The sequence below is a fragment of the Pezoporus wallicus genome, unplaced genomic scaffold (assembly GCF_028554395.1).
Source record: "Pezoporus wallicus isolate ANWC-B61680 ecotype Strahan unplaced genomic scaffold, APGP_CSIRO_Pwel_v1 contig_3952, whole genome shotgun sequence".
Classification (NCBI taxonomy): Eukaryota; Metazoa; Chordata; class Aves; order Psittaciformes; family Psittacidae; genus Pezoporus; species Pezoporus wallicus.
In genome coordinates, this window is record NW_026635034.1 from 4,462,151 (window position 1) to 4,481,135 (window position 18,985).

The window sequence follows — 18,985 nt, forward strand, 5'->3', positions numbered from 1 at the left end:
ATGCCATGGATTCCCCGCATTTAATTTCATACTTACATGCTATTTACTTATCCCATGTTTATGGGTATGTGCTTTAGCTTCATATAAATCTCTCCTGTCTGTCTGTCTCACTGCGTCCTTTTCTCTTCTGCCATCCCATCTGCTTCTCGTGGTCCTTCTCCTGAAACCGCATCACAGGATCTGATGGGGATAATGGGAATCCGCCTCTGGTCTCTATCATAAACATGCCAACGTGGGCTATTGTGTTGGGAGCCGGCGGTCACCAGATGGTGCTTGGTTGCCCAGGGTCTGCGTCGCTAGGTTTGGTCTCTCAATAAACCATCAGCTCCTTTAGCATTGTGTTTTCTCGCCAAGATCTACCTACCCTGGCTGAGGAAGGTGTAAGGACCTTTGTAATGTACCCCAAGGGATGAAATGCTTCAGGGTGCATTGGGCACTTTGCAGCCTCAGCCATGCGGCTATGAGCTGCCCTTGCAGAGCTGAGGTCTGTTAATCCCTGTGTTCAATTCTGTTCACCCTGTCTGTTTTCCTGGGTAGGAAAATTAGCACTTTCGTTTGTGTAGGATTGAATGCTGCCTTCATGTGAAAAGCAGTCCATGTCAACTTGAGCAGGCATCTTGCTACCTTTAGCTATTGGGCTTGGGAAGACAAACAGAGATATCTTTGTGGCTGTGGATGCAGGCAAAATCAAGCTATATCCTCTTGCTTGGGGTCTTGAGTATCTGCAACAAGACTGGCTTGTGAGGGTATTGTTGAGAGATGGAGGTGGTTGCAGAAAGAGACTGAGGAATGGGGCTTTCCCTGTGAAAAACAACCATCCCCATCCAGGAGAAAGCCAGGGGCAAACCCTGCTCTTCATTTGGTGCCTGTATGTGCTCAGGAGGTCCTGGACATTGTGCATGTGAGCTGAGGAGGGGGGATTAATGCAGAAATCAAGACTGAAAATAAAACCACAGAGCAATGGCCCTTCCTGAGCACAGCCAGATGGAGGGAGCCTGGCATAATTACATCTAGCGAAGGGCCGCCATGAATGAAACCAATTAAAGAAGAAGCAATGCTCATCAGAGAGCGCAAGTAAGAGAGGAAGACAACCACCTCTCTGGGTCTTCTTGGGCATCCACCTTCCATGGGGTGTGAGCCAAGCATAGTCCCCAGGTCACAGCTGAGCTTGTGCATGCACCTGCCTCCTGGCTTAGGGCAAAAAAAGAAGGAAATGGGAAACATCGGGCGCTGGTGGGGCCGGCGCAGAGCTGGCTTGCAGCCAGCCCCAGCCTCGCCGTCTCCATTGTCTCATGGCTTTAATGCGTGCCTAGAAATCCAGTATTTAGGATTCAGGTTACCATTGTAAAGCAGAAAGGTCGTGCTCAGCGCTGCTTGGCGTGGATTCCTCCGGCAGCTCTTTTGCCTGCGTGCCCCATGTTGGGATAGTGCTGGCAGCAGGCCTGGGGCCGGGAGGAGCACACCTTTGCTCCTTCTGGCATGGAGTGCAGCTTGCAAGTGATGCTGTTGGCTTTGTGATTTAGGGATGGCAGTGGGAGGCAGAGGAGGGTGTCCAGAAAGCCATGCAAAGGAGAGGGTGTCAGGTCAGGTTTGCTTATACTGAGCAGCAGCGTCTGAGTGTGCCTTGCTGACAAGCTTGGCAGAAAACCAAGCAAGGCAGAAGCCATGTGTCCCTTCCACTGGCTCTCATTTGAACAAATTTGATGGGAGTTTCATGAGTAGCTGCTGCTGGTGACCAAGGTTAAGAGAGAGTTTTGGGGCTGTTCCTCCTGATTGAATTCGTAGTCCCAGAAATGGTGCTTTTCCAGCTTGCCTCCCTTCTGCTATCCTGCTTTAAAGAGCAGGAGCCTTCTGGGTGGAAGAGCAGCTGGTCAGGGCTGGACCAGAATGATTCACAGAGGTTTTAGTGCAAAGCTTGGGATTTGGGGTGTCTGTTGCAAACTGTCCACTACTGTAATCAAGGGCTGCTTGAAAGTCTCAGCTCTCACTTGAAAGTAATAAAATGATTCTAGCAGGGAGTGTCATTAGAGACATCATCATTGCAGGGAAAACTCTGGAAACAAGTCAAAGACCTCAGAGGGTTCAAGCATTGCCAGTATGAAAAAAATCCCTCCAAATACTTGGGGTTTTGGAGTCAGGCTTTGCAGTTTTGGGGATCCAGATTCCTGGTACTCAAAGCTTAAGGCTGGCAGTCCAGGATGCTGTGTAACACTGAACAGGGAGTGAAAGAGAGCCTGACAGCTCCAAGTGTCATGGATCACATTGGGTTGGATGGTGCTGGCTTGGGTTCCGTTTAAGCCACTAGAAGTAATGATGACTCTCAGGAGTGGTCCCAGCCTCTTGTATGGCCCTGGGCACAGAGAAACTTGGTGAAGTTGGTCCCTGGCACACTATTTTGTAAGATCAAGTGAGAGATGCACATCTGTGTATGTGCTTGTGGAGGCACTGGGGAACAAGGCTGTACTGACACAGGCTGGCTGTGCCTGTGGACAGACATGGGTCTGTCTTGCTCTGGGACAGCTTGCAAACAGCATTTGAGTTCCCTGCTGCCAGGACTCCAGGAAAATAATGTCATTTAAAGTGGTTTGGTCCTTTCTTTGGTTGAGAGTTCATGTTCTGTGTGCAGCACTGTGGAAGACTCTGGTGTCCTGACGGGACTGTACTGGTTCTCCCCAGGTTGCTGCAGACTTGTCCCAAGTTGCCACTCAGACCAGTGTCTCAGTGTGCTCTTTTCAGTCCATTTGTGATACATTTCATAGACATCACCCTGTGCCCACTTTAATGTGCTATAACCAGTGTAAGTTTGAATACATCTCATGCAGAAGTGTACTGGAGCTCTCCGAAATGAAGGGCAAACTGCATGCGCGAGTCTGGACTTGTACAAGCATTTGAAGCGGCTGTGGTCCTGCATTGTCCCCAGGCTGAGCTTCCTGATGGTGTGGCAGAGTAGAGATACAAAGGGCTCATGAGTGGTACCAGGCTGGCACCCATCAGACTCATTTTGCTTGTGATCGGGTGGATGGGTGATGTGGCAGAGCCAGCTGGGGAGGAAATAAATGCTTCATGTAGAGAAGTGCTGGCTGGGGGGCCCATTAGGGGACTATTTCCTTGCAAAGGGAAGGTCTTTCCTTCAGCTGGTTGCTTTTCTGTAGGCTTTGACTGAGTTCTGCCTCCTTCCCATCCACAAATGCCAGAGGTTAAAGGAGTGCCTGCTGTTGCTGCAAGAGCTCAAGGGTATGGTGGGAAGTGACTGGTCTCTGCTACGTAATTGACAGCATGCAATGTGGCTGAGTGCTGGGAAACAAAGGCTCAGGATTCTGCACTGCCTCCATCCTTCTTCCCTTCCCTCCTAGCCCCTCAAAGAAGCCACCCTGGGGATACCATGGGATGTTTCCACAGATGCCTCTGTGGGTGCACGGATGTGGAGGCAGCTGTCTTGCTGTGTGCAGTGGGATGAGGATGGTGATGATGTGCTTTATTCCAGCCTACAGTCATGCACACTGGGGAAGGCACGGCTGGAAGGACAGGGATACATTCCCTCTGCTTGTGCTATTCCCAGCTGCAGCTGTCTCAGAGACCTACAAAGTACCCTTCCTTTGAGGAAGAGCTGCCTGTGTTGATCCATTTGGGCATGGGGCATACAGAGCTGGCTACAGGTGCCTGCTGCATGCTGCAAAGGCAGAGCCCGACTGCTGGGGTCAGCCTGGGATCGTTGGCACCAGTGCGCACTTGGCTGCAGGTCCAGGAGGTGCACGGGCTCTGCCGAGGAGGGATTCTCTACATCCTGTGGAATTTTCACACCTATGTCCTCTGATCAGACCCAGCCAGTGTCACGCTGCCAGGCAGAGGGACACCCGGCTGTTTGAACCGTGTGCTATGCTCCTGGGGGACTCTTTTTATGGCTATGCAGAATGAGTCTGTGTTTTCTAGGCCACCTTTGAACACAGCTGAAGATTTGCTTTCTATAGCCTAAAACCTGAGCTCTGTGTTTGTCTCCTTAAGTGACAGGCAGGGACTAGAGATCTCCTGTGATCTACTGCTATTTGCTGCTGTTGTTCCCCTAGTTTGGGCACAAGTCCCACATTAGTATCATCCTCCTTGAGCATCCCAGCTCCTCTCTGCTGCCTGAAGTCGCTAGGGCAGCAGCATGTCCTTTGGCAGGGATGTCTGGTTTGGGAAGAACAAGGGGGGTGGCCATCAGGACTGGCACCTCTTTAGTGTTGTCCCTTCGTGGCTGTGCTTGGAAAGGGTGTGTGGGCATGAGGCCGCCAAGCCTGGGGAAAGGGAAAGTCTCTGGTGACGACCACTCATTTTGCCATGCAGCCCCGAGGAGCAGGAGGCTGCATGACAGCCCGATGGAAGCTCTCTGCAGGTCCCCCTGCCTGAGGAGCTGGGGCTGACACATTTCTGACACGAACTGAGAGGAGATGCCGGTGTGAGATCCCAGTCATGTCATCTGGGATCAGGTACCAAACCCAGCAAGCAGTGAAGGAAGCAGCTGCCCCGGGCACTGGTGAACATGATCTGGAGCTAATCCCGGAGTGTCTGCTCCCCGCACGTGCCTGCAGTGAGGTGCCATCCTCAAGGTCTCCCAGCCCTGCACTATAACTGCTCCAGGGGCTCTGTGTCTCTCTATAGAACTGCCAGAGTGAAATGCCAGAGGATGCTGGAGAGATGCAGGCTGAGGTTGTGATGGGCTTGCGTTGGGTACCAGCTTTGCAGGGTGCAGCCACAAACCTCAGAGTGGGATCTGCTTTCCTTCAGAGCCTATTGCTCTCCCAGGAAGATAGAAAAATTCTGATCCTAAAGGGATGAACAGTGCCTGCACTTTGCCAGCAGACATCCCAGGAACCATGGTGGAAAAAAAGACACCCACTGCTTATTATTTTTTTATTTCTCCTTGTTCCTGCCTGCCTATCAGCCTGTCAGGCAGCTAGATGCTAATCCACAGCAGCAGCAGCACAAATAAAGCTAGACTAGAGGGATGCTAATTTATGCCTGGATTTCATGCTTTGTTTTACTTCCACACTTTATTGGACAGAGTAGGCTTTGTGAGTGACGTAAAATGTCGCGTGTGCTCTCCCCATGGCAGGTTCCTGCACATGCAGCAGGAGAAGTTCATTTCTCTGTAGCCCCTACAGGCTTGCATGTCCCCTCCTCCGCCTCCCCTGAGTTGTTTCAGGGGGGTCATTCCCGATAAACCCCCACCTGATGAGGATGCTCTAAGTTTTGTTGCGCTGCATTTGAAACCCAGGGATGTGTTTCCAGTCTCGTTGTGCTTTCTGTGGTGATGCCAGTGTTTATGCATCTAAACTGTAATTTTTTACGCTCTTGCTGGGGAACCAGACTTCAGCTCCTGCAATTTGCATGAATAAATGTCATGTAAAATCATCCTTTCGTGGGTAGTGACCAGCTGAAAAGTTATGTCGTGAGGCAATCGGTTCTCAGTGATCTGCAGAGCTGTTTAATGAGATGTAGAGATTTACACTTCTCAGCATCTGAGGGGGAAAGCACATATAGATTTAAGGCCACAGCCCGGAGGTGACCTCACCTACGTGGTGCAAGTAGGTGAGGAGTTTTATCACTTGTTGCTTGTGAAACCTAGTGTGTTAAACTGTGCTGAGGAACAAAAGAGCCTTTGAAATGCACTGTAGAATCTAAGAATAGTCAAATAAGTGTAAATACCAGAGGGTCTTGTATGGTTTCTTGCAAAGGTCTTGCATAGGATGCACACTGGGACCCTTGGGGTGTCTTAAAGGAAGGATCAGCCCCCAGAGGCAGGGAATGAATGTGTTGGAGGATTGCTGAGGTCTTCAGCTCCCATTAGAGAGAAAGAAATGCCCAAATACCTTTGAGTCCCTGTGCTCATGAGGCTGGTAGTGACTTTCCCCTGCAGCCAAGGCTTCGTGAGCAAAGAGGCAAATCACTGGTGAAGGCAAGAACAGCCAAGACAGAGCTAGGGAGGGCTTTGAAATGGCCACACTGGCTGGGAGCTACAAATCTCCTGCTCCTTCACTCAACTTCTTCGCAACTCCTATTGACCTCTGCAGAGCAAGCTGGGGGGAAGAGCCCAGAGGTGGCTCTTGTACCAAGCTTTGCCCTCAGCTTCACTGGGTTAAATCCTAAGTGAGGATTTAATTGCATTCAGTAAAAGCTTCCCAAATATACAGCATGGAAATGAGAGCAGAATTGTGAGTGTCCTTGTTCCTCATTGCTGTCAAATAGCTTTTCTCAGCCTTGAGTCCTGGCAAGCCGATCTCTGTAGGGTTTTATTTCATTCAGTGTCTGCATTGCCCTATTAAAACCACAGCCCCATCCCCGAGTCCCTGCATGTCACTGTATGTCAAGTGCTTATCCCTGTGTATTGGGGCAGAGGAATGTGGCAATAAACCTGCTCACAACCACTTGTTTGGATAAAAAGCACAGATTTGCTTACTTGGCAGTAGCTTCCCTTTTTAAAGCAGATATGTTTGCACAGGTGACTTCTGTTTCATCACAGTGGTTGTGGGAAGGAAACGTTTTGCTTCACGCATGTTCTTGGCTTTCTGTGTAATGTTTTGCCCTGCCTTGTTTATACGTTGCCCTGCCTTGTATGTATGTTTATGCCTTGTTTATGTCCAGAAATCTCTTCGTTTTCCTCTAATGGAAAACAAACAAAGGTCCAGGTGCTGGATCTAGCTGCAGGAGCAATGTCGGGGGAGCTGAGGCAGGGCTCTTTTGGGATTGCATCTCAGCTTTTTTCTCCTCTGACTAAGCTGATGGACAGGAATAGCTTCCTACTCCTAAGGTGCATCTGTTTGTGTAGGAGGACGTGGGATTGTGGCATTTGTGTTTGCAGCTTTTACTGGGCTCTTCAACCAGCCTTTCTTTGGGCTGGTATTTGCTCAGATGGGGGGAACCTCTGCATGTTGCATTGTGCAGGTCTTCACGTGCAGACACCGTAGGTGTACGGGGGTATCTGGCTTTGTGCAGGTCTCGGAGCCAGCCTCTTTGAGATCTCTTTGTTTTGTCTCCCTCTGGGTATCTTGTGTGGATGCATTTGCATATATGGAAAGCGTTGTCATCATCTTCTCCCCCTCCCCAGCTTCTGTTCCCTTTTCTCTGCCGACTCGTGGGCATTTCCAGCTGAATGGTGCTTGCTGAGCCCAGCCAAGCGCAGTGGGGCTGGGGGCTAACACCCCATCTGCACCTGCCCTCCTTCCTTCCCCAGGTGTGGCTGGGGGGTGATAGGAGCATTTTTCCTATATTTTTTTTTCTCCCAGTATTCAATAACTTGCAATAGGCAGGTCCTGAAGGGAGCCTGGTCTGTTCCCTGAGCCCCCAGCCCTGACACCCTGCTGCTCCCTGCCTTTCTTCTCACGCTGTAGCGTTCTGGCAGCAGCACCAAAGAGAGCAGTCCAAACCACACGGAGAGCCTGCTCACTTGCTCTAATCCACAAGGCCAGGTTTAAACAGTTTTTCTCCCTGCCTGGAAAGCCTTGGAGTGGTTATATCAATAAATCCCTTGCTCCTCTATGAAGATGTCCTTCCCAGGACGTTTTAAATCACTAATCCTCTCCAAGGCATCTCTGGCTCCATGTTCTCTTCCCAAACCCATACCTGCCCCCTGATGATGTTGACTCAAATGCCCTGAGGCTTCATCCCTCCAATCTGCCATCTCTCTGTGCAGCTCTGCTCCAGCTCTGCTGTCCCACTGTTCTGCTGTCCCACTGTCCCACCATCCCGCTGCCTCCCTCACACAGGACAAGCTGGGCCATTGGAGCAGCCAGGGGCGGAAGAAGGGGGTGGAGGAGAGACGGGGCAGCTGCGAGGCTTGTGTTAGTAAACACTTCCTTGGGTTCACATTTTAATTCCTTACCCCCCCTCCACATCTTCTCCCCCATCCTTTCCCTTTTCTATATGCTCACACAATGAGACCATTGTCAAGGGGTGATTTGAATGAGGGGTCTCCGGGCATGTTCCCAGCATTGTCAAACAGAGTGGGAAAAAAAACCCACAACACCAGCCTAGCCAGGAGGACCAGACCAGACTGAGACAGATGCCTAAATTAGTGACAAAGCCTTTTGAATGTCCCCCCTAGACAAGGGTTGCCTTGTGCATGCGTGCGTGTGTGTGTGCATGCTCGTGGGTGTGTATTGGTGGCTGGGTGGCAGCTTGCATGTCTCCCCATGTTAATTAGTTTTGCATGCATGTCTGATAAGGTGCCAATGAATATATTTGTACTCCTTGCACTGGCGAGAGCTGTCTGGGCGGCAGGGGACATGCGGGGCTGGGGGGGTGTGCAGCCTGGCAGCCGGGGGTAATTGAGCTGTGCGGGGTGAGGCTTGCTGTGAGTTCTGGTGCATCAGCATCAGGGCTTCCCAGCGATGGGATCTGCTGCAAATAATGTGGAGTTTAAAAGAGAACTGAGGCCTTTTTTGGTTCACTGGGTCTTTCGCTTCATCTTTGCTGATTGTCTGGCGGAGGGTCTGCGGGCTCTTTCTTCTCTTCTGCCCTGTGTCTCTCTCTCAGGTCCACTAAAAGGTGTTTATTTCCAATGGATTTGTATCCATCTTTGTATATACACATTCAATCACTCACACAAAGCCCCAGCAACAAAACCTCCGCCCGCTTCTCCAGAAAGGGAGTCAAATTCGCTACCAGTTACAAAATATGGGGGGGAAGTGAAGCGTGTGGGTGCCAGGGGTGGAGCAGTGGAAAGAGGCAAATGGAAATGCAGAACAGGAGTTGGAGAGACAGAGATAACGTGTGCTGGAAAGGATTTATCAACATTTGCTCAGGATAGAGTTATTAATTACCAATGCAGAAAAAAGTCTTTCTACATCCCCAGTGTATGGACCAGCTCATAATGTCATTCCTAGAGTACTGTTATCATCCATCCATCCATCCATCCATCCATCCATCCATCCATCCATCCATCCATCCATCTGCATTCTGTGGGTTCACACAAGAATTCATTGTACATGCAGGACTGTAAACACGATTCACATCTAATTAATTTCCTGTCTAAATTAATTTTGCATCCTTTCCTTTAAATCAATAAGACTTAAGAGCCCACATACATTTCTTATGCAGATTGGGAATAAGCTCTAGAATGGGACAACTTGTCTTTTCTCTCTGTGCTCCTGTCTGCTTCCAAGCAGCTGCTGGATGCCAAAAGAGCAGGGAATTACATGGGAGAGGTCATCTGGGGAAGTTTTGCTGCAGCGCGGCTTGTCTGTTGCGGAGTTTGGTGGCACCAGCTTCATGCTGGCTCCCATCTGCTTTGCCTTTTCGTCCATACTTGGGTCCTGGTGCTGATGGTGAAGGCATGGAGAGCAGGAGCAGATACACTGTGGTGCAGGGCTAGTCCTGCAGGGAGAGCCTGGGGAGGAGATGGCTTGATTAGAGCAGCAGAGCATGGGGTTGATTCCCTCTGATGGGCTGGCTAGGGGCGAAAGGGAAGGTCCTTATGAACAAGGCAAGGTGGCCATTGACATCAGCAAGGTTGGGTTGGGCAAGGGCTGACGCCTCTTTCCCCACTGTCTGTGCAGCTACACTGGGCTTTCCTCTGCTGCTGGGAGGTGACACAAAGAGATGGTAGAGTAGTCAGGGAGGGGCAAAGCCACCTGCCTGGAGGAGAGCTGAGTCCCTGGAGTGTGCTGTGGGAGCAGCAGCTCTCCTTTGTGCTCAGAGAAGTGCAGGAAGGCAGCCAGGGCTAGGCTGCACCTCCCCATTGTCCTGCACAGGGCATCTGCCAGGGAGCATTTGTAGGCAGCCCAAAGAGTGTCCCCATATCCATCAGGAAGTATCGTGGGCAACTCATGAGTAATGTGCCGGAGAAAGGGACTCCTGTGACACGCAGGTCATCCAGTTGGAGAACAAAGGCAATTCCGTGTGACTTATCAGCGGTGCCTAATTGTGCAGGGTGAATAATGAGCAGCAGCACTGCGGTCCCTCCGGCGAGCTGAGCCCCTGGTTGAGCCCCATGTATGGAAACCCCCAGTCAGTGCCAGCAGATCATGGGCATCCTCAGAGAGGTCCATCCCAGTGCTCTGCAGCTGTGCCCATGTCAGAGCCATTTGGGTTCCTTCATTGTCAAGTAATTGTGTTAATCCCACATGGAGATAAAAGGGGAACCTGCCATTGGGAAAAGTCCCTCTGTGATTGTTTGGATCTTTCATTTAGCAGCCACGCCTGACCCAGATGCAAGGCGGCCTTTAATCACAAAGAAGAACCAGGTACCAGCATCCTGTAATGGGTTGGCAATTCATCCCTGAGCAGGGGGCATGCTGGGGACCCTTTCCAGCTGATCTCCCACCTGTCTGCCCTCCTATCCTCTTTGCACACCCCTGTCTCTCCCTAATTCTGCTTCTAAGCTCTGGGCAGGGCTATGGAAACCACTTTGTCAGAGCTCCTCACTGGGTTGATCTGCAGAAGGGTTTTTTTTCCCTTTCCCCATTGGGATGACTATCCCTACAAAAGCAAAGCCTCTTAATGAATCCGTGGCAGCAAAGTAGGTAGCATGCTCGCCCTGCCAAGGCTGCTTGGCACAGCTGGAGTCATGTAATCGGGCTGGGCTGCCAGCCGGGGACAGAGCAGGAAGAGTTAAACTGAGGACAGTGCAGGGACAACTAATCCCCAGCAGGAAGAGTAGCAGAGACCTCCCTGTCCTTCATCATCCTCCCCCTCTATCCACGCACTCTTCCTCCTCCTCCATCACATCCTATTCCTCTCCCACATCCTCCCTTCACTTGTTTCTTCTTCCGTCTTTCTCATCCTCCTCTTCTCCATCGTTTTCTCACTCCTCCCCCTAGAGCGTGGTCTCCTCACACGCTCTGTCATGTCTCCAGAGCTGTTTTGTCGAGTGGGAAGGGAGGGACGGTGTATTTGGGCTGCGGTGGAGGTCACAGCTATATGGGGATTGTTTAAAAGAGATTTGCCCACATCCCAGCCCATGTGACCAGCCTCAGCTGCAGGTCTCTCTTTCTTAATCTGGAGATAAGCGTGATTATCCGAGGAAGGGCTGTTCGGAGCTTTGTAACTGTGACAGGGGAGCTTTCAAGTCGCACTTTGCTGGCAGAGCAGCGTTTAAAGCCGGGGAATCAGATTCCAAGCGTGGCTTTGCATCTCTTTTCTGCTGGGAGCATGGTGCAGGGCTGGCAGTGGGGATGGGAGCTTTATTAGGACTTTGCTTATGATGCGGAAAAGGACTTAGGGGAGGGGAATGGGGGGAAGAGGGAGGCTTAAAAATCCCAATTTGCCATTTCCCCACCAGTGGTGACATAGCAGAGATGCGCTGATTCAAGGGACAGGCCAGCCTGAGCCCTGGTGTAGAGCAATAAGGTCCAACAGCCCTGGGGTCTGGCTTATTTTTAGCCTGGGGTCATGTCTCCCTGTTCTGTTCTCTCCCTCTCTCTCCATTATGCCCCTCACACAAGAGGTCTCCGGGGGCCTGTTTGGAAATGAAATGCTGTTTTATCAGCTCCCATGGCACAGCTTCCCCAGGCGAGATGGCAGAGCCAGCTCTGCTGCCCCATAAACACATCCTGCCCCAGCGCTCCCTGTCCCCATCCAGAGGAGTATTTGCTGGCGATGGGCCCTCGTGGGGCATGTCTGCAGCCAGGGTGGGGATGCAGGAATACAGGGACTTATAGCAATTGTATAGTTTAATATTGTATTGGTGTCTTGTGCTGCTGAAGGCTGAAATATTTAACATCTTGTTGAAGGGGCATAGTCCCCAAAGAATCCTTTTGCTGGGACAGGTGTCGAAATAGGGGTTAGTGGAAATGTTCAGCTCTGGAGCAGGCGCTGCTTTGCTTCTATTTGTAGACTATAAACTCAGAGCAGGGACTTGTAACAGCACTTCTTTTGATGGAGGTGGGTCAAGGAGAAAGAAACCTGGATGCATGCCAGGGGTAGGAATCTGGGGCGAGGTTGAATCAGGACGAAGTGCCAAAGCTTTGGACCGTCGCTCGGGCAGGACTCACTGTTCTTGCCGTACCCTCCTTGGAAGCGGTTCAGCTTCCAGCAGGGCAGCTGAGGTCAGGCTGATCCAAAGGACACCCTGAATCCCTTGTGCTCACCCCACAACACCCATTTCCAGCGGGTGGGAATTGGCAGTGAGAACACCAAAGGGCCCCTTAGCCTGGATTTGTTTGTGGAGGAGCTGTTGCTTGCCTGTGTTAGGATACTGAGGATAGAAAACATTTCTCTTCTTCCCCTCCATGAAGGCACAGCTCATTTCTGCACCGTTCTGCCACCGTGGCTAGGCAGCCTTAAAGCAGCCCAGGACATGCACCTGAAGACACAGATTCAAACGTGTGTCTGCAGCACAGGTAGCTCTGTTTACCCCCGCTGGTTGCAGAAGGGAAGTTGCTGCAAATGCATCATCTTGAGAGCAAGCTCTGAAACATCTCCTGTGATGTGGCCTGCCCATCCCTGGAGTCCCACACAGCTGCTCTGTGGGTGGAAGTTCTGCTTTCCTTGTGCCCCTGTGAACAATATTTCTTGCTGTTTTTCTTTGTGTGCTGCTTAGATAAATCTTTTTCAGTGCCTACAACTTATTCCAGGGCTTTACTGAGGATCTGGCCAACACACGTAGCCTTACTCCAGGGCATGCCTCTTGAAGAAACTAGAAGATGGACACAGCATCTTCTTCACCTAGTGACCATAAGGCTAAACAACCCAAATCCCAGCCTGCAGCCATGTTGTGTAGATAATGCCTGTGTCCCAGAGGGGAACAAGATCTCCCCTCAAGATCCCACAGCCTCAGATCCGGCAGCGGGAACGTAGGCAGGAACATGTAGGTGTTGGCATGTGCAGGCAGGAACACGTGTATGCTGGGGCAAGCGTGCCCATCTCTGCAGGCACAGTCCCATTCCTGCCCATGTGCCAGCTCATCACCATGCACTCAGCCAGTGTGAATCTGTCCCATACCTGCCTCAAACATGGGTTTGGGGCTGTAGGGTGACCATGAGGGCTGATGGTCAATTTACAGCTGGGAAGCGTGGTAGAAAGGATTAATGGAGAGGTTCATTTGGGGTGCAGCAAGGGAGGGTTTCCTGATGCAACACACAGTTGGAAAAGGAAAAGGAGCTAAAAAAGGGAGCAGCACAGTAGAGATGAGTGTGAGATCAAAGGCTGTGCCAGGGCTGAGAGGAAGGAAGGAAGGAAGGATGGCAGCCAGGAGCAGCTTGTGTTCCTGGGTGTTGGGTGATGCTGAGGAGAGTGAAGGAAAAGCACTGTCTGCTCTGAACAGAAGCCATTGAGAAGAGAGATGGAGGGGACCTAGCAGGGGTCACAGAGCAGTGAGGACCCAGGTTGGGTGGCTGTCCACGCTAGGGTGAAAGGTGGGCTGGAGAAGCGAGTTTGCACTCAGTGAGGATGTGCAAGGTAGTCCTGGCCCATGGACCGGGAGCCAACAGCATCCTGCAAGTCAGAGGCACAGGGTAGCTATGTGCTGGAGGAGCTGTCACCGTGCCAGGGTGAGCTGAGACCAGAAGCTGAGGTGTGACCAAGGTTTCCAGGAGAGAGAATGAGCTCCACAGTTGTGTTGGGAAGAACCGAGTCATTGCTCCAAACATCACATTAGGCCAGGTGCTGGAGTGTGAGCGCAAGCTGGACACTAACATGTGCAAGGACTAGGGAAGTTCATTCTCCCTCCTGTGCCTGCAGAGCACCCTTGAGCCACACTGGGGCTGCAGCCCCCTATGGCACTGGGACCCTGCAGGCACCAAGGGGAAGGGAAGGACTCTGCCAGCTGTGTTCACATTCTCCTTAACTCAGCTGAGTGCCCACCATCCATGCACAGGCAGTGAGACCCAGGGGCGATTCAGGCCCTTGCTCTTGCTACTGTTGTTCAGGGCCATTTCTTACAAGGCCCCCAGAACCTCTGTACATGAGTGTGTTTTTTGTGGTTGATTAAAAGCAAAACCCTTGACCAAAAAAACCCCATAATGTTTGCTTGCAACCTTATTGCCATAGTAACTGAGGTCCTGAAGACACCTCTGAAGTAGGTCACCGCAGGCCCCGTTTGGCTGCATCTCCAGCATGGCACAGCTCCGGATGCAGGGTGCATCCAGCCAGGCGTTGCCCTGGCACATCCAAACCCCCTCAGGGAAGGCCAGGCTGGAGAGCTGCCCTCTGGTGACAGCACCCAAGGGTGCCAAGGGTTGTCCTGTGCCTGCTCACAGCAAACTTCTGTGGCTCCTGCTGCCCTGGTGCAAGCTCGACGGTGTCCCCCAAATCCAGGTTTGCTTCCCAGCCTCCTCTCTCCCCATCCCCCATCTCCTCGCTTCCTCCCTCCCCCCTTTCCCCCAGCGCCTCTCCTCCTGCTTTGCATAATTTTCCATTTTCAGTGTCCCCTTTTCTTTTTCTCCTCTCCATATGGTGCGTCCCCCTCTCTGCCTGGCGGAGGAGCTGGCCTTAACAAGCTCGGCAAAGCCGTCTCTCTGAGGGGCTGCACATGAAAGATGCTCTGTAAAAACAGAGGCCGGGACAGAGCTCCCCCCCCCCCCCCCCCCCCCCTCCTCTTTTCTCCCCCTTGATTTATATGGGGCTGGGATGTGGGAACGTTTCTGGGTTGCTCTTTAGAGCTGCCGGGTGCTCGTGCCTGTTCTCTCCAGCCATTCAGCGGAGACCCCTAAGGCCAGCTTGTCCCCTGCCTTTGATCTGCAATGCAGAAAGAGCGGCCAGGGCAAGTTTGTGCCTCTCTTGTCCAGCTTGAGCCCTCGGTTTGGCTGGCAGAGAGGGATGCCCTGTCCCTGCTGCACCATGCCCTTACTGCTCAATGTCCAGTGGTCTTTTCCATCCATCTATTTCAGCTCCCTCCTACATCCCTGGCACCTTCAGCCCCACCTTGGCCAAGGCAGTGGGTCTTGGCGAAGCAGCAGGTCATGAGATTTGCCATACACAGCGACTCAGCAGGCCTAACCCACCACTGCCCCTCTCCTGCTCCTCCGTGGACACTTCCCAGCGAGTGCTGAGCCAGGGATAGACCAAAAGGTGCCAGGGCTGGCAGCGCCTGCCCAGCATTTGATGGGTTAAGCCAGTCTCCAGCTAATTTCTCCCAGCGGCTCCCCTCCTCCTCGTACTTCTGTATGCAGCAGGCAGGGCCTCAGCACAGGTTCCTGCACTGAGCTGTTGCCAGGGGAGTAGTTAGGCGAGTCTGAGCTATGCGGGGAAAAGGCCCGGGCTGTCAAAGTGTCTGAGATGAACCATAGCCCGGTCCCCCTGCAGCTGGGCCCAAGCATGCATCAGCCCTTGTTTGGAGCCTGGGAATGGCAAAGCCCAGGGAGGTTCAAGGGCAAACTTGCTATTCATTAGTCAGGGGTCCTTGACGTTCCCACTCTCTGTCTCCCTTCTTCTTCTTCTTCTCTTTTCTGTCCCTCTTTTGACAGATTCCTGGGTGCTTTTGGGGAAAACTCCCCTCCTCCTCCTCACCCCACCACAAGCCCTCTACATAAACTTCCCCCGCAGACAAGGCGGGAGGACAATAACAGCAGGGCCACGATGCAAACAAGAGCCGGAGGAGCAGCCACATCCCGCGGGTGTCCTTTCTCCCTGGTCCTCCCCGCTCTGCCACAGCAGAGCCACCCGACACATCCATTTCACTCATCTTCCCCTCTGCAAATGTTTTATTATCTTGATGCTTGCAGGAAATTGTGACTTGAGATAAGGAAAATGTCAGCCGCCTTCTCCACTCTCCCACAGCCCAAAGCACTGAGAAGTTCCTTGGGAGGAAATGTAAATGCTTGCCCAGGTGCACAGGAGGAGCATGAGATGGAGGGAGCCTCAAGAGCATCTCCTCCAGGAGATACAACTCGCAGCGTAGGCATAACATGGAGCCTCCCTCCCGCCCCACTGAACAGCGTATTTCATAGCTCTCAGAAGCCGAAGCTCCCTTGTAATTATCCAAAGCAAACAGCACGTGTTATTAGTTTAAAATGATTTTTCTTCCCCCCCTCCCTGGGCCCCTGGAGCAGAATGGAGGTGTAATTGTGCTAAGGAGTTAGCAGGGGAGAGCACAGCTTTTGGTCACATTCAAGTTGGAGGGCTTGAGCCGGGGAGGCGCTATGAAAGGCTGGTATTTGCATAAGCAGCGTGCATCCCTACAAAAAAGAAAGATATCAGGGCCTTGCGAAATTCAATCAGGGCTGGGAGGGAAGGAGAAGAAGGGGGGAAAAAAGGGGGAGGAGGGGGAAGGGAGCGGGGGGAGGAAAAAAATTGACAGTGAAAAAGGTTTTTCTAAGTAACACCCCGGCGAGATTAAATTGTCCAGAAAGTTTCTCTGTGTGAGCCGGTGAAGCGGAGGCTAGGGCTGAGGGCAGGGGAGGAGCGGGGTCCCTCCTTCCCGGCCTCAATAGGGGATAGGAATCTGATTAGGCAGCGCGTCCTGCATCCATTTGCCATTATTTGAGGGGCTTTTTTGCCCTTCCCACTGCCCTGCATTGCCGTGGCGGGGCAGTTTGTGAGTGTGTAAACCTCAGGGCGGGCTTTGGAAGGGCATGGGGAGGCAGAGGAGCAAGTGCTGGGGCAGAGGCTTTGCTGTAATTGCAATTAGTTGTGCATCTCTTAAAAAAGAGAGGGATAATGAATCCATATTCCTCTCATCTCATCCAAGTATCCTACTCTGTGGGATGTTATCCCTGCACAGGGCACCAGAAGGGAAGGCAGTGTTGGGCTGGCATCGGGTCCTGGTGGAGCCCTGTGTTAGGCTGAGTTCTGCCCACGGAGAAAGTGCCTGCAGGAGGTTTGGGCTTTCCTGAAGCTGGGGTGAAATCAGTTGAGTCAGTCCAGCCTTTCCTCCCCCTAAAGACAAGTATGTCTAAACCCACCAGGCAGACAGGGCGTAGCTTCCAGGGCAGGTCATTGTCTTGTACCCACGAGCATCCTCTCTGTGTGCACCATAGATGAGTTTGTAGATGGCAACAAGCTCAGCCTGCCCTGGCGGAGGGCAGGGGGCTTGACCCTGCAAGGGTTTTCCGTGACAAACACAAGGATTCAGCCTCCTCCTCCTCTCCTGTGCTTGCGAAAGCATCCACCTCCATTCAGATCTCATCTGCCCTGACCTCAACTTCCCTGCCAGCACTGGGAGGGATTCCTGATGTCATGTAGGATAAAGCAGTGCTGAGCCTTGGCTCGTGCAGCCTAGGTCACCCCCCTATCCTCTCAGCACCCTAATTCTCCAAAGACAGGATCTGTTCCTTCCTCAAACCCATGCACGTGGGGTGGATTTGGCTTCTTTCTCTCTTCAGTTTAAGGTTCGCTTCAAAGTTGCGAAAGGGAAGGGATTTTCCTTGGATTTCCATCAAGTGCTTTATGAATATTGCAATAAAGGGGTTACAGAAGATCTATTTTTAAGAGAGAGAAAAAATACCCATGAAAATTGCAGCTTGGACCCCAGAGTGCAGAGTATTTGCACAGTTCAAAGAGTTACAGTGGTTCATTGCAGTCGCAGGCCGGGAACGTCGTGGTGCGACCTCCAGCACATCACATGCGGGCTGCTCCCAGGGCGGCTCATTAGAGGAGCCACACACAAGATTTATCTCTTAAAATGGGCTTGCAAATATTTTATCAAATTTGCAATATTTTATAAAATTACAATTTGGTGCAATAAAAAGAATAAATTAGCCAGCTGATGGTTCCTTTTGCATGCCAGATCCAAGTGGATTCAAGAATTAGTTACATTAGTCTTTACGCCTTCCAGCGTAACAGTTTATAGGCAAAGCAAAGGGATGGGATTGGGTTTGTGGGCTGTGCTAAGGGATCCGTGCTCACCGTGGGTAAAGTGCAAAGGGAATAGAGAAAAGAGTCAGCAAAAAGGGAGAAGAACTTGCTGCAAGGTGCGAGATGCATGGGGCAAACCCAAGGAAAGCCAAGAAGGGGACTTCTGCTGAGTGTCACAGCTTCGGCTCCAGCCCGATGGCTCGGTATCACTTTCTCCAGCCAGGCAAGGGCGCTGAGGGCAGGGAAAGTTAACACGAAGATTAAAACATCAGAGGGCTGTGCCTTTAGTAGCTCTGACATGCAGAGTAATCCCATGCCCCAAAGCCTAGGGAGGAAGGACAAGCAGCAAGCCCTCCCCTGGCTGGCGGTGTGCGGGGCAGGCAGAGGTGGGGATTGAGGCAGGCACGGGGTACTGGAGACCAGTGTTTTCTCAGTTGGGAAGGGGATAAAGTGACCTAGAGCCATGGGAAATGTGTTGCGAGGAGGGAAAGAGGGTTGGAATTTCACCCCATCGGTGAGATGAGTTGGTCTGCTCTCAGTTGAGCACTGCCGGACTGTTTCCCTGGCAGAGATTATAACCATTCCGTATTTTTTCCTTTCCTTCCTAGATCCCAGTGAGTGGACTTTTCAAGCCTGTGAGCTCCTTCTTGCAGTTGGCTACCTCCTGCCCAGACTTGCTGCCTGATGTATCCAGGTTTCTCCAGGAGAATCCCAATCTGCTTCTCCAATGGCCCCATCAAGGAGGCAGCTTTGGCTTACGAATACAGAGGGTTTCTTCATCACCTCGAACTACGCCGGTCCAGCTGTAGGAGGGCAGCCAAGGGCAACACAGAGAGCCAGAGAATCAACACACATTGCTCCTGTATGTTCTCTTCAGTGCTCTAAATAACCCACAGTGGGTTCAAAGTGCTTAGGCATTGAGCCCTGGGCCAGCCACTGTCTCACCTGGGAGAGTACTGTGTGACTGAAGGTTGGAGTGAGCTTTTAGCACCGGGCTTTGCTCATGGAGCATAGCTTGGCCCTTGCTGCTCTTCATTCCTGGCTGTGCAGAGCTGCAGGAGCACATCCGATGGTGCTGTGCTCAGGACCCAGAGGACTGTGAGTCTGTGCAGGCCAGGCAGCCCTGCTGCTGTTCTATTGCACCCTCTCTGTTCCTGTAAGAGAACCATACTGGCTGTAATCCTTTCCCATTTAAATCCCCACCCCATGCCCTGTTGAAAATAAACTCTCCCTGTTGCAAAAGTGAGCCGTGTGATTTGGTGCAGTTTCGGGGTGG

General features: G+C 51.9%; 1 long non-coding RNA gene across 1 annotated transcript in view; it reads left to right on the forward strand.

The window, feature by feature from the left end:
* The window catches only part of LOC130607450 (uncharacterized), a 35,091-nt gene extending 16,514 nt beyond the window's left edge, over window positions 1-18,577 (forward strand). The window contains exon 3 of the long non-coding RNA XR_008974270.1: window positions 18,318-18,577. This is a non-coding gene — a long non-coding RNA (uncharacterized LOC130607450). The remainder of the gene's footprint in view (window positions 1-18,317) is intronic.
* Window positions 18,578-18,985: the final 408 nt, after the last annotated feature.